Raw genomic sequence first — 8857 nt, forward strand, 5'->3', positions numbered from 1 at the left:
TATGTATGTGTATATATACATATGTATGTGTATATATACTCCTTATAACATTCACCCGGTTTCCTCCAATTGTACCATTTTTTTTACTGTAGTACAGTCTCACAACCAGGAAATGACACTGATAGAACCCATCCATCATATTCAGATTTCTCTGATTTTAAGTGCACTTGTGCATGCGCGCATGTGTATATATTTAATTGCATGTAATTTTAACATGTGGAGATTTATGCAATCACCACCATAGTCAAGATACAGAGTGGTTTCACTCCCACAAAGATCTCATATGCCTGTGCTGCCTTCTTATAGTAATACCCACCTTTTGCCCCTCCTCCGCCATCTCTAACCCCTTCTCCCTGTTTATAATTTAGTCATTTTAAGAATGTTACATTAACGGAATCATATAGTATGCAACCTTTTGGGATTGACTTTTTTCATTCGGCATAATTTTCTTGAGATCCATCCAAGTTGTTCCATATATTAATAATTCATTGCTTTTTATTACTAAAGACTGAATATTGTAATGAATAACTGTAAAGCTACAGTATTTAAGACAGCGTGGTGTTCATATAGAAACAAAACTGTAGAACAGTGGAACAGAAAAGAGAGTCCAGAAATGTACCCACATATATACAGTCCCTTAAGGTGACACAGAGATGCCACTGCCAAGTGAGGAAAGAATGGAGCAATGGAATATTCTTGTGGGGAAAAATATAACTTGATCCTTATCTCACATCACGCATAAAAACGAATTTTAAACACATCATTGAGCTAAAATTGAAAGGCAAACATTAGGCTTTTGGAAGAAAGCATAGGTTAAAATCATCATGACTTTAGGTAGACAGAGATTTCTGAAACAAGATGCACATGTCCAAACCAAAGTAGATAAGTAAATAGTGTGGGCTTCTTTATCAAAAGACACCATTAAGGGAGTAAAAAGGTAAACTAGGAGAAGAAAGTTCCAATACATACATTCAACAAAGGATTCATATACAGAATGTATAAATTTCTCCAGGGAAATTTAAAGTTAATTTCATCTTTCTTAGTTATCCTAAAATTTGCTATCTTAAAATTCAATCATTGTTTAAAATGTGCTGTCAAATCTTTCATTGTGAACTGTATTATATTTTAAGCTGTGTTATTCTATTTTGTATGGAATTTAATATGCTGGACCAGTCAGCTATGATTGGATTATAAGGTGACACCAATCACCATTTATTGTTATGCGCACCAATCTTGTTCCCTGGCCAAGTATCCTATTACTCTCCCACTGCTCCATTGTGTCTCACCCCAGAGAGACACATGCTTTACCAAAGAGTATCATCTGAGAGAAGAGAAATGAATTTTGATTCATGAAGTATATGATATGGAGGGAAAACCATTGAAATGAGAATTATCACACAGAGGAAGTTTCATGAGTATGTTCTCTCCAACTCTTTCTCACCTTGGCTGAATCTTGGTTCAAATACAAAGTGAAAGGACAAAAAAGGATTGGGTACGTGAGGCTGACATGTGGGATGAGGATTTAGACCTAGGCAAAGGGGATGTAAACCCTAGAGGCCCAGCCCTGGCCCTGGCCCTGCCAGGCCTCTGCCCATGGGACACAGAGCCAAAGGGACCCTGAGAATATGCCCACTCAGAGTCCATTCTCTTCATCCATGAAGTAGGTTTCATGTCAAAACTCGCTGTTAAATTTTCAGAAATTTGGTAAGAAGTCAATGCTACATTTGTAACTTGAAATTTGCCATGGTAGGATTATTTACAGAATGCAAATTGGCAAATCCTGCAAATCAGAGCTCCATACTCCAGCTAAACATTTATCAGCACACCACTAATTATGACCCTAACTCCAGCCTAAACTTATTTTTTTCAGCTTTGGCTCATATAGTGGTGGAAATTACAACAAATCAATGCCTCATTGTTTTTAAAAAAAATTCTATTTTGATATTTTTCCTGTGGTACTGATTCAGCATTCTACATGTACTGGTACATCAGTTCCCTGAGGCATAATTGTCTATGGGGTTACTTTTTTTTTTCCTTAAAAAAAGGCCTTTTTATTTTGAAATATATATAATTGCAGGCTCACTGGGAGTTGCAGAAATAGTACATAGAGTCCCATGTGCCCTTCAACCACCTTCTCCCAAATAGTGGCATCTTATATAACAGCAGTATATCAAAATGAAGAAATTGACATTAATACAATACTGTTAACTAGACTCTAGACCTTATTCATTTCTCACCCATCTTTACATGCACTCATTTACCTAAGCCTAAGTGTGTGTGTGCGCGTGTGTATGTGTAGTTCTATGTGATTTGATTCATGGGTTGCTTTTTAAATGCAATCTTTAGCCAGCCCCAGGGAAGCTTAATAAGCTGATGCCTTTTGGACCTTACACTCAGATGACCTGATAATTTCAAATTAAAAAAAAATTAAATGAAGAAACCCATATCTTTGTCTAGGTTACCTGGATTTTATGGATGGATAGTTCCCAAAGTATGACGTTTAAGGGTAACCTGAAATTCCCCTGTGTGGAAGAAGTAAGTTCATTCCTTCAAAGGACATGCAAACATTTCTGTAAGTGACTGCATACTAAAACAAGTCAAATAGTCAGTATATGCTATTAAAAATAATATTGAATTGTTATGTTTATGATATGAGCAGGTAAGCAGTTAATAATTTAATTGTTAGAGGCAAATGTTGATGAGCAAAAGTGCTTGAAAATCATTTTTGTTAATATTTGATTTTTACCAGGATATAAATTAAAAGTCAATTTATCATTATCTGAATTCTAAGAAAAAAGTTAAATATTGTTAATAGGTTGATGCGTAAGTAATTTAATGGCTATCGTTTTGCATCAAGTTACTGTATTCCAAAAGTATGTTACTGAAACATAGCACTGTTTATATGGGAAGTGTTATATTTAATTATAAAACATTCTGTTCCCAATTATCTGCTGGCACATAAACTACAAGGTATCTTATTTCCAATGTATTTACATTGCTACTTAATCTGCTTTCTTTCAGGCCTTTCCGGATATGAGGAGGAGGATTATTTAAGGACAGATAAAAGGAAGAATCTGTTAAACTAATTTACCTGGTTTTATATTGACCTCTTCTGACCAGGTAAGGAAGTAGTTAACAGGTGATCTAGGAGAGAAGGCAGATTTGTTTTAGTCTAGTACCTTGGCTTAATCATACCACATTCTCTCATTTCCATATTGATGGGAAATTGTATCAGTTTTACAAATTCTCCTTAATTGGACATTTTCAGCACATATTCATTATTTAGTTGTAATATAATAAATACATAAAATTCAAGTGCTCCCAGAATTTACATTCAAATAAAGTGCAAAGTATTAGTATTTAATATAAATTGTTTTGATGATATACTCTTCTCGGTTACTCATGCCAGTGCTTTCTCCATTAAAAATATAACTTTGACTTGATTGAAATGATAAACACTTCCTGAATACTTTTTGACTGATTTTAATCTTACATTATTCAAATATATTGATTAGACATTATTTCATTACTTTATCTCTTCCCAGTGTAGCTTCTGAAGTCTAGAATTTATGATAATTGGGATCATATGATTAATCTGCTTTTCTTTCATTTTTATAATACATAATGAGGAATTTAGCTTTCAAATTCCTCAGTGTGCTTCCAAAATCATACAAATATATTTCCAACATTTTTTTTAGAAATTAAATACATACAGCTTTTTATATGTTTGTGGCCACTAAATTTTTAATATGTGCAAATTAAATGAAGCTAAGCATTGGTTCTTCAAGAAGAGTTTTATTACATTGCTCATAGGTACACTGCTCAGAGCTGATCTCTTTTAAAAGTATAAATTATATTTCACATGAAAAAAATGACTGCTTAGTAAATAGTGGAAACCAATCAAAGTACAGTTACAGGAAGCAGCACAGCAATAAATTAAAATGTCAAGCTTTTAAGTTGTTTTGTTAAAAGCCTTAACATCACCCATGATTTTTGGAATTGACAGTGTCACTTTAGCACCCACTTTTAAAGATCATTTTGAAGCACGAGTTATTTGTCAGGTGTGATTTATTTAAGACAATAAACTTAGATTATTGAGTTGAACAAATAACTGTTTGGATGCCTGCCAAGCATTTAGAGCGAATGACTGAATGTAATGAGACTGGATCACTCAGAGGGATGAATAATCAAAAGCCGTAGGATGAAATCAACATTGTTCAAAAGATATATCTCCTCCGTCTCTCCTTGGTGAATATTGAGAAATAGGGGGGTGAAAAGCATCATGGGAAACACGGTACTTGCATTCCAAAATAACAGCAGTAAATATACCTTATATTTGCATAATGCATTCCAGCTCACATGTGCGTTATCTCATATTTCATTAGAACCTCACTTCAAAGTAGTTATAATTGCAACATGGTAGATGAGAAGAGGAAGAATCCGGCAGGGTAAGTGACTTGCTCAGGTTGCATATACAAAGAAGGGCAGAGCTAGAATCTGAATGGAGCTCTGTCTCCAGATGAGGCAAAAAGGATTAGAGGAAAAGCGAAGATGTGGATTCAGCTCCATTCTCTGTGGATCCCTGTTCTGCCACTTACTAGCTTCCCTTGCATAAACTACTTAATGTTTTTGATCTTCGGTTCTCTCACTTGTTAAGTCTGAACAACAGTATTTACTTTTCCTAGACTGCTGGGGGCATTACATGAGATAATCTAGGGAGGCAGAATTTTGGAGTGGTCAAGATCACTGGTATTGAAGATTAACTGCCTGGATTTCAGTCTCAGCCCTAATGCTTTGTAGATGTCTGAGCCTGGGAAAATCTTGTAACCTTTTTCATATCATATTTTCATCACCTGCAAAAATAATACCTGTTTCATAGTGTTGTTGGGACAATCAGATGAGCTGATATATGGGGACTGGTGATCATAGTATTATAGTTGGCACATAGTGAAACTCTAGCCTTTATTATGTGAGAGTCCCCGGGGAGTTAGGAATACCCCTGGTCTCTAGAACTAGGAAATATGGCTCTGGTTTCTCAATTCCATGGCCTGTGAAGTTCAAGGTCCTCACTCCTTTTTCTAAGATTCTGACTCATTTATGAGATTCCTCACGCTCTGAAGATTCCCTCACCTCAGCATCTTTCAGTTCCTTTTGCATTTGTAGGCCATGTTCTGGGGCAAAGACCTGGAGTGGCACTCGACTGGTTTTTTTTTTTTTTTCTCCTGAGTTTCTCAAAAAGCCCAATCACTGAATCTTATCCATTGTCCTGGGGGTTAAGGAGAATGATCATATTGCTCAATACAAAGCTGGTTTCCTGCTCCTTTTCCCTCTTATCTTCTCCTTCCTCTATCTTTCCTAGATCACGCCTCAGATGTCAAATTCTTCTCCCCCTTTTGCACAGAGCGGTTGTGCTCAGCTTGGGTTAGGCCCTCAGGGCTGCTTCTCCAAACCCACTAATGTGTCCAGAAGAAGGAACAGCCTTCCATTTGCCAAGATGCACCCTCCTTTGTGGCTGTCCCTGAAAAGTGAGCCGACTGCTAGTTCTCTGAGTAGCGTGAAGAGACCCACAAAAACACTGTTCTTACGTGCAATACAGACATGTTGGATTAATGGAGGATAAGACATTTACTTTGGCAGTGGCTTTGATGGAGGATACAAAAGAGATCACCAAACAGCAGATATGGAAGAAAACAAGTTGGGGAAAGCTCTGAAAAGTCCTTTCACTGTGGATGGGCAGTGGTCTCTGGTGTTTCCTGCATGTGTGCCTTCATGTGCAGCCACGCAGGGCCCTGCACTTGGGAGAAGGGCCCATGTTGGTTTCATGTTCTGCTGTCACTTTCTTGAAAATATTAATAATTTTGAACAAGAGGCTCCTTATTTTCATTTTGCATTTGTGCCCTGCAAATTACACAGCCAGTCCTGAATGAGGTAGACTCACTGTACTTAGGCTTTATGTTTGTTCAGTAGTGTTCATAACAGAGAAATTAAAACAAAAATACTTCTAAATTCATAGAAATTGGGTTCATGTGATATGAATGGATTACAGGAGGAAGCCGTGTTTACCAGCTGGAACTTAGCCCTTCCTTGCTCTGAGGACAAAGTCTCTTAATAATTACCATTTCTTTTAACTAGCTTCTTGGAGAGATTTGGCCAGGAACTTTATTTCTTCTTTTCCAACTGCCTCATTGGTTTTGCAAGAAAGTAAACTTATAGACATTACAATTTTGGCTGCCAGTAAGAAGCCAAAAGGGTGTTTGTTTGCTGTGTGTGGTGCAGGAGAGCAGGATTTAAGACATAATGGCCTATAGGAGACGACAAAATATGTGCTACACTTTTAGTCAGCAGATGGGCAACCAAGGTTTATTGTTTCCGAAGCTGGGGATGGCAACTTCTGAGAAGCTTAGACAGAATAAATATTTCCTACTGAATAGAAGAGTTTTTTATCATCCAGATTTTCACTTAGCATTTGGCTTCTAATTATTTAGATATTGTTGGATCTGATTTAAGACTTTAAAAATCTCCTCCTGCATTATAATTTAGGGGACAGAGACTGGCTACCACGTTCTCGTGACCAGACTTTAGTAACTGTAAAGTAACCAAAAGGAATGGGCACTAACGGGAAGGGAGAACTTCTAAACTGATCGTCTATGGCAAGAAATTCTCTGTCTCTGAGTCACCAGTCCCAAACTTGCCTTCCTGTAACCTCACTTAATCAGGAGAGATGATAGGAAATAGTAGTTTTTAACCTACCACTTTTTTTAAATAGTGGAAACTCTTTGTTCACATTTATGCCTTTATGACAGCCCAGAGTAATAAACAAAGGAAAGTTGAATTGTTTTTTGAAATTAGGATGGGGCTCTGGGGGCCTTGCTCTTCTCTTTTATTTCCTCCAATATTCTCATCCACCACCCACTGCATCCCACACCCTACTCGGCCCAGTCTCTGAAGTGTATATGAAAGCTCTGGAGGATTCCCGGCCTTTTAAGACCCCATATAGGAAACTACCACTATAAATAGGCATTCTTAGTTCATCATACAAGCTAACAGTCCATGGAAAGAAAATGGAAAAAAACTAGTGTTGTTCGTTCATATTTAAATGCCAAAGCACAAAAGACACGCAGACAACTAAAGTATATGTGCATTGTACAGAGCAATGGCAAATGCAGACAGAGTGGACTGTGTGATTCGGAGGCCTCCGGGTGAATAGTGGCCCTCTTCCCTGTCCAGGTTCTAAACGATTTGAGAATAAAAAAGTAAAGATGAACACCCATCTTTATTACCAATAATGGCCAGGGAAGCTTATTGAATAAGCCCCAGGACCAGGCAGCCTAGGACATGTGGTTGGAGGTCTCCTCTGGTGGCGTGGAGGAGCAGGGCAGGACTGGCTCTGGGCCAGGAGGCTCACCCCCAGGACAGAGAAAGAGCAGTGCTGAGCTGAGGGTACCCAACTACAATCAATGTTTCCAAATCTACCCATCCGTGTAGTCACCTCAACATCCACCAGAGGGTAGAATGAGCAAAGGGGCAGAGAGTAGCAAAGAGTTCCACTAGTGATCTCTCTCTTTACGTGAATGAAGCAGAACTTGGAGAAGAAATATTTACCCCTAGTGCACAGGTTTAAGGGGGGGATTTGGGAAATAAAGGATATTAATGGATGCTCACCCCCTACGCCCCCTGCTGGAGGAGGACGTTCACTGTGAAAATACATTGTGCTCCTTGTAAAAAATGAATGAATCCAATAATTGGAATAGAATTCCTTACAGTTTGAAGCAAACTGTTATCATATACTTGGCTTTGGACTAATTAATTAAACATTTCTGAAATTGTTTAAACAGTCCACGTCGTAGGAAAAGAAGATTGTACAACACGGGGACATTTGTTTTCTTAAGAAATCTGGAAGTAACAGACTCCCACACAGCAAAATCTCCCGCCCCTACAAGCATCCATATTCAAGAAGAAAGTTAATTTGTTAGTTTTGAACATTATTGAATATTGCCCAAATGACAAATGCATTTATAGCCTGGGTAGAGAATTTAGTAGAAACAAACAATGGAGATAATCTTGACTTTTTTCTTAGAAAATGATTACTTATATAATAAGCAACAGCTGCTTGGAAACATCTAAACTTGGAATTTTAAAATTATTAATTGAAATACCATGCCATTAACATCACATTCTAGAGATTTTATAAGCAGCATTGAATTAGTGAATAAAATAACACTGATGCCATTATGTTTCCCCAAGGGAACTCAGAAATTCCTTTTCTTTTTTTTCCTGAGCAGTGGGAGTCTCCATAAAGAGCTGGGTAGGGGGTCTATCCCTACATATGCGAACCAAGGCAGGATTTAAACACTTTAGATTCTTTTAGTATTCTTCATGAGCTCAGAGTTAGTAGAATATTGGCACTTAAGAAAGATAACCACCCCTAATTTTTCTGGGCTGTCTTAATCATGTCTTTGTTGCAGAGTTTTGATGTTTTGACTCTTGGAGTCTGCCTGACCCTGGAGGGACTGCCCCTTCTAAGATTAGCTGACTCCTACAGGTAGCAAACCATTACCCAGTGAGTGCATCTATCGTATGAAAACCAATAATCCACAGTCCACACCCCAACCACCTAAGTCACTGCAGTTCTCAGGCTCTGAAGGTAGAAGCTAAAGCAATTTCATCTTGGATGCTAATTGGCCCTGTTGACTTCTGATTAACCCTTGTTCTGGGAATGCCTCTAAGATTTCTACTTTATCTGCTGTTACAGTAAATCCTGCCCTTAGGCAGATTCCCGTAGCCTTCAATTGCCCTACACATTCCTTCCCTAGGATATATAAGCCCAGGGTCTGGAGGGTAATGGCAAAGGGATCCA

General features: G+C 37.9%; 1 long non-coding RNA gene across 1 annotated transcript in view; it reads left to right on the top strand.

Annotated features, from left to right (window-relative positions):
- LOC105879522 (uncharacterized) overlaps positions 1-7707 on the top strand; it is a 94399-nt gene extending 86692 nt beyond the window's left edge. Inside the window, exons 2-3 of the long non-coding RNA XR_002224612.2 lie at positions 2458-2572; positions 3022-7707. This is a non-coding gene — a long non-coding RNA (uncharacterized LOC105879522). The remainder of the gene's footprint in view (positions 1-2457; positions 2573-3021) is intronic.
- Positions 7708-8857: the final 1150 nt, after the last annotated feature.

Source organism: Microcebus murinus, chromosome 12 (genome assembly GCF_040939455.1).
Source record: "Microcebus murinus isolate Inina chromosome 12, M.murinus_Inina_mat1.0, whole genome shotgun sequence".
NCBI classification, from domain to species: domain Eukaryota; kingdom Metazoa; phylum Chordata; class Mammalia; order Primates; family Cheirogaleidae; genus Microcebus; species Microcebus murinus.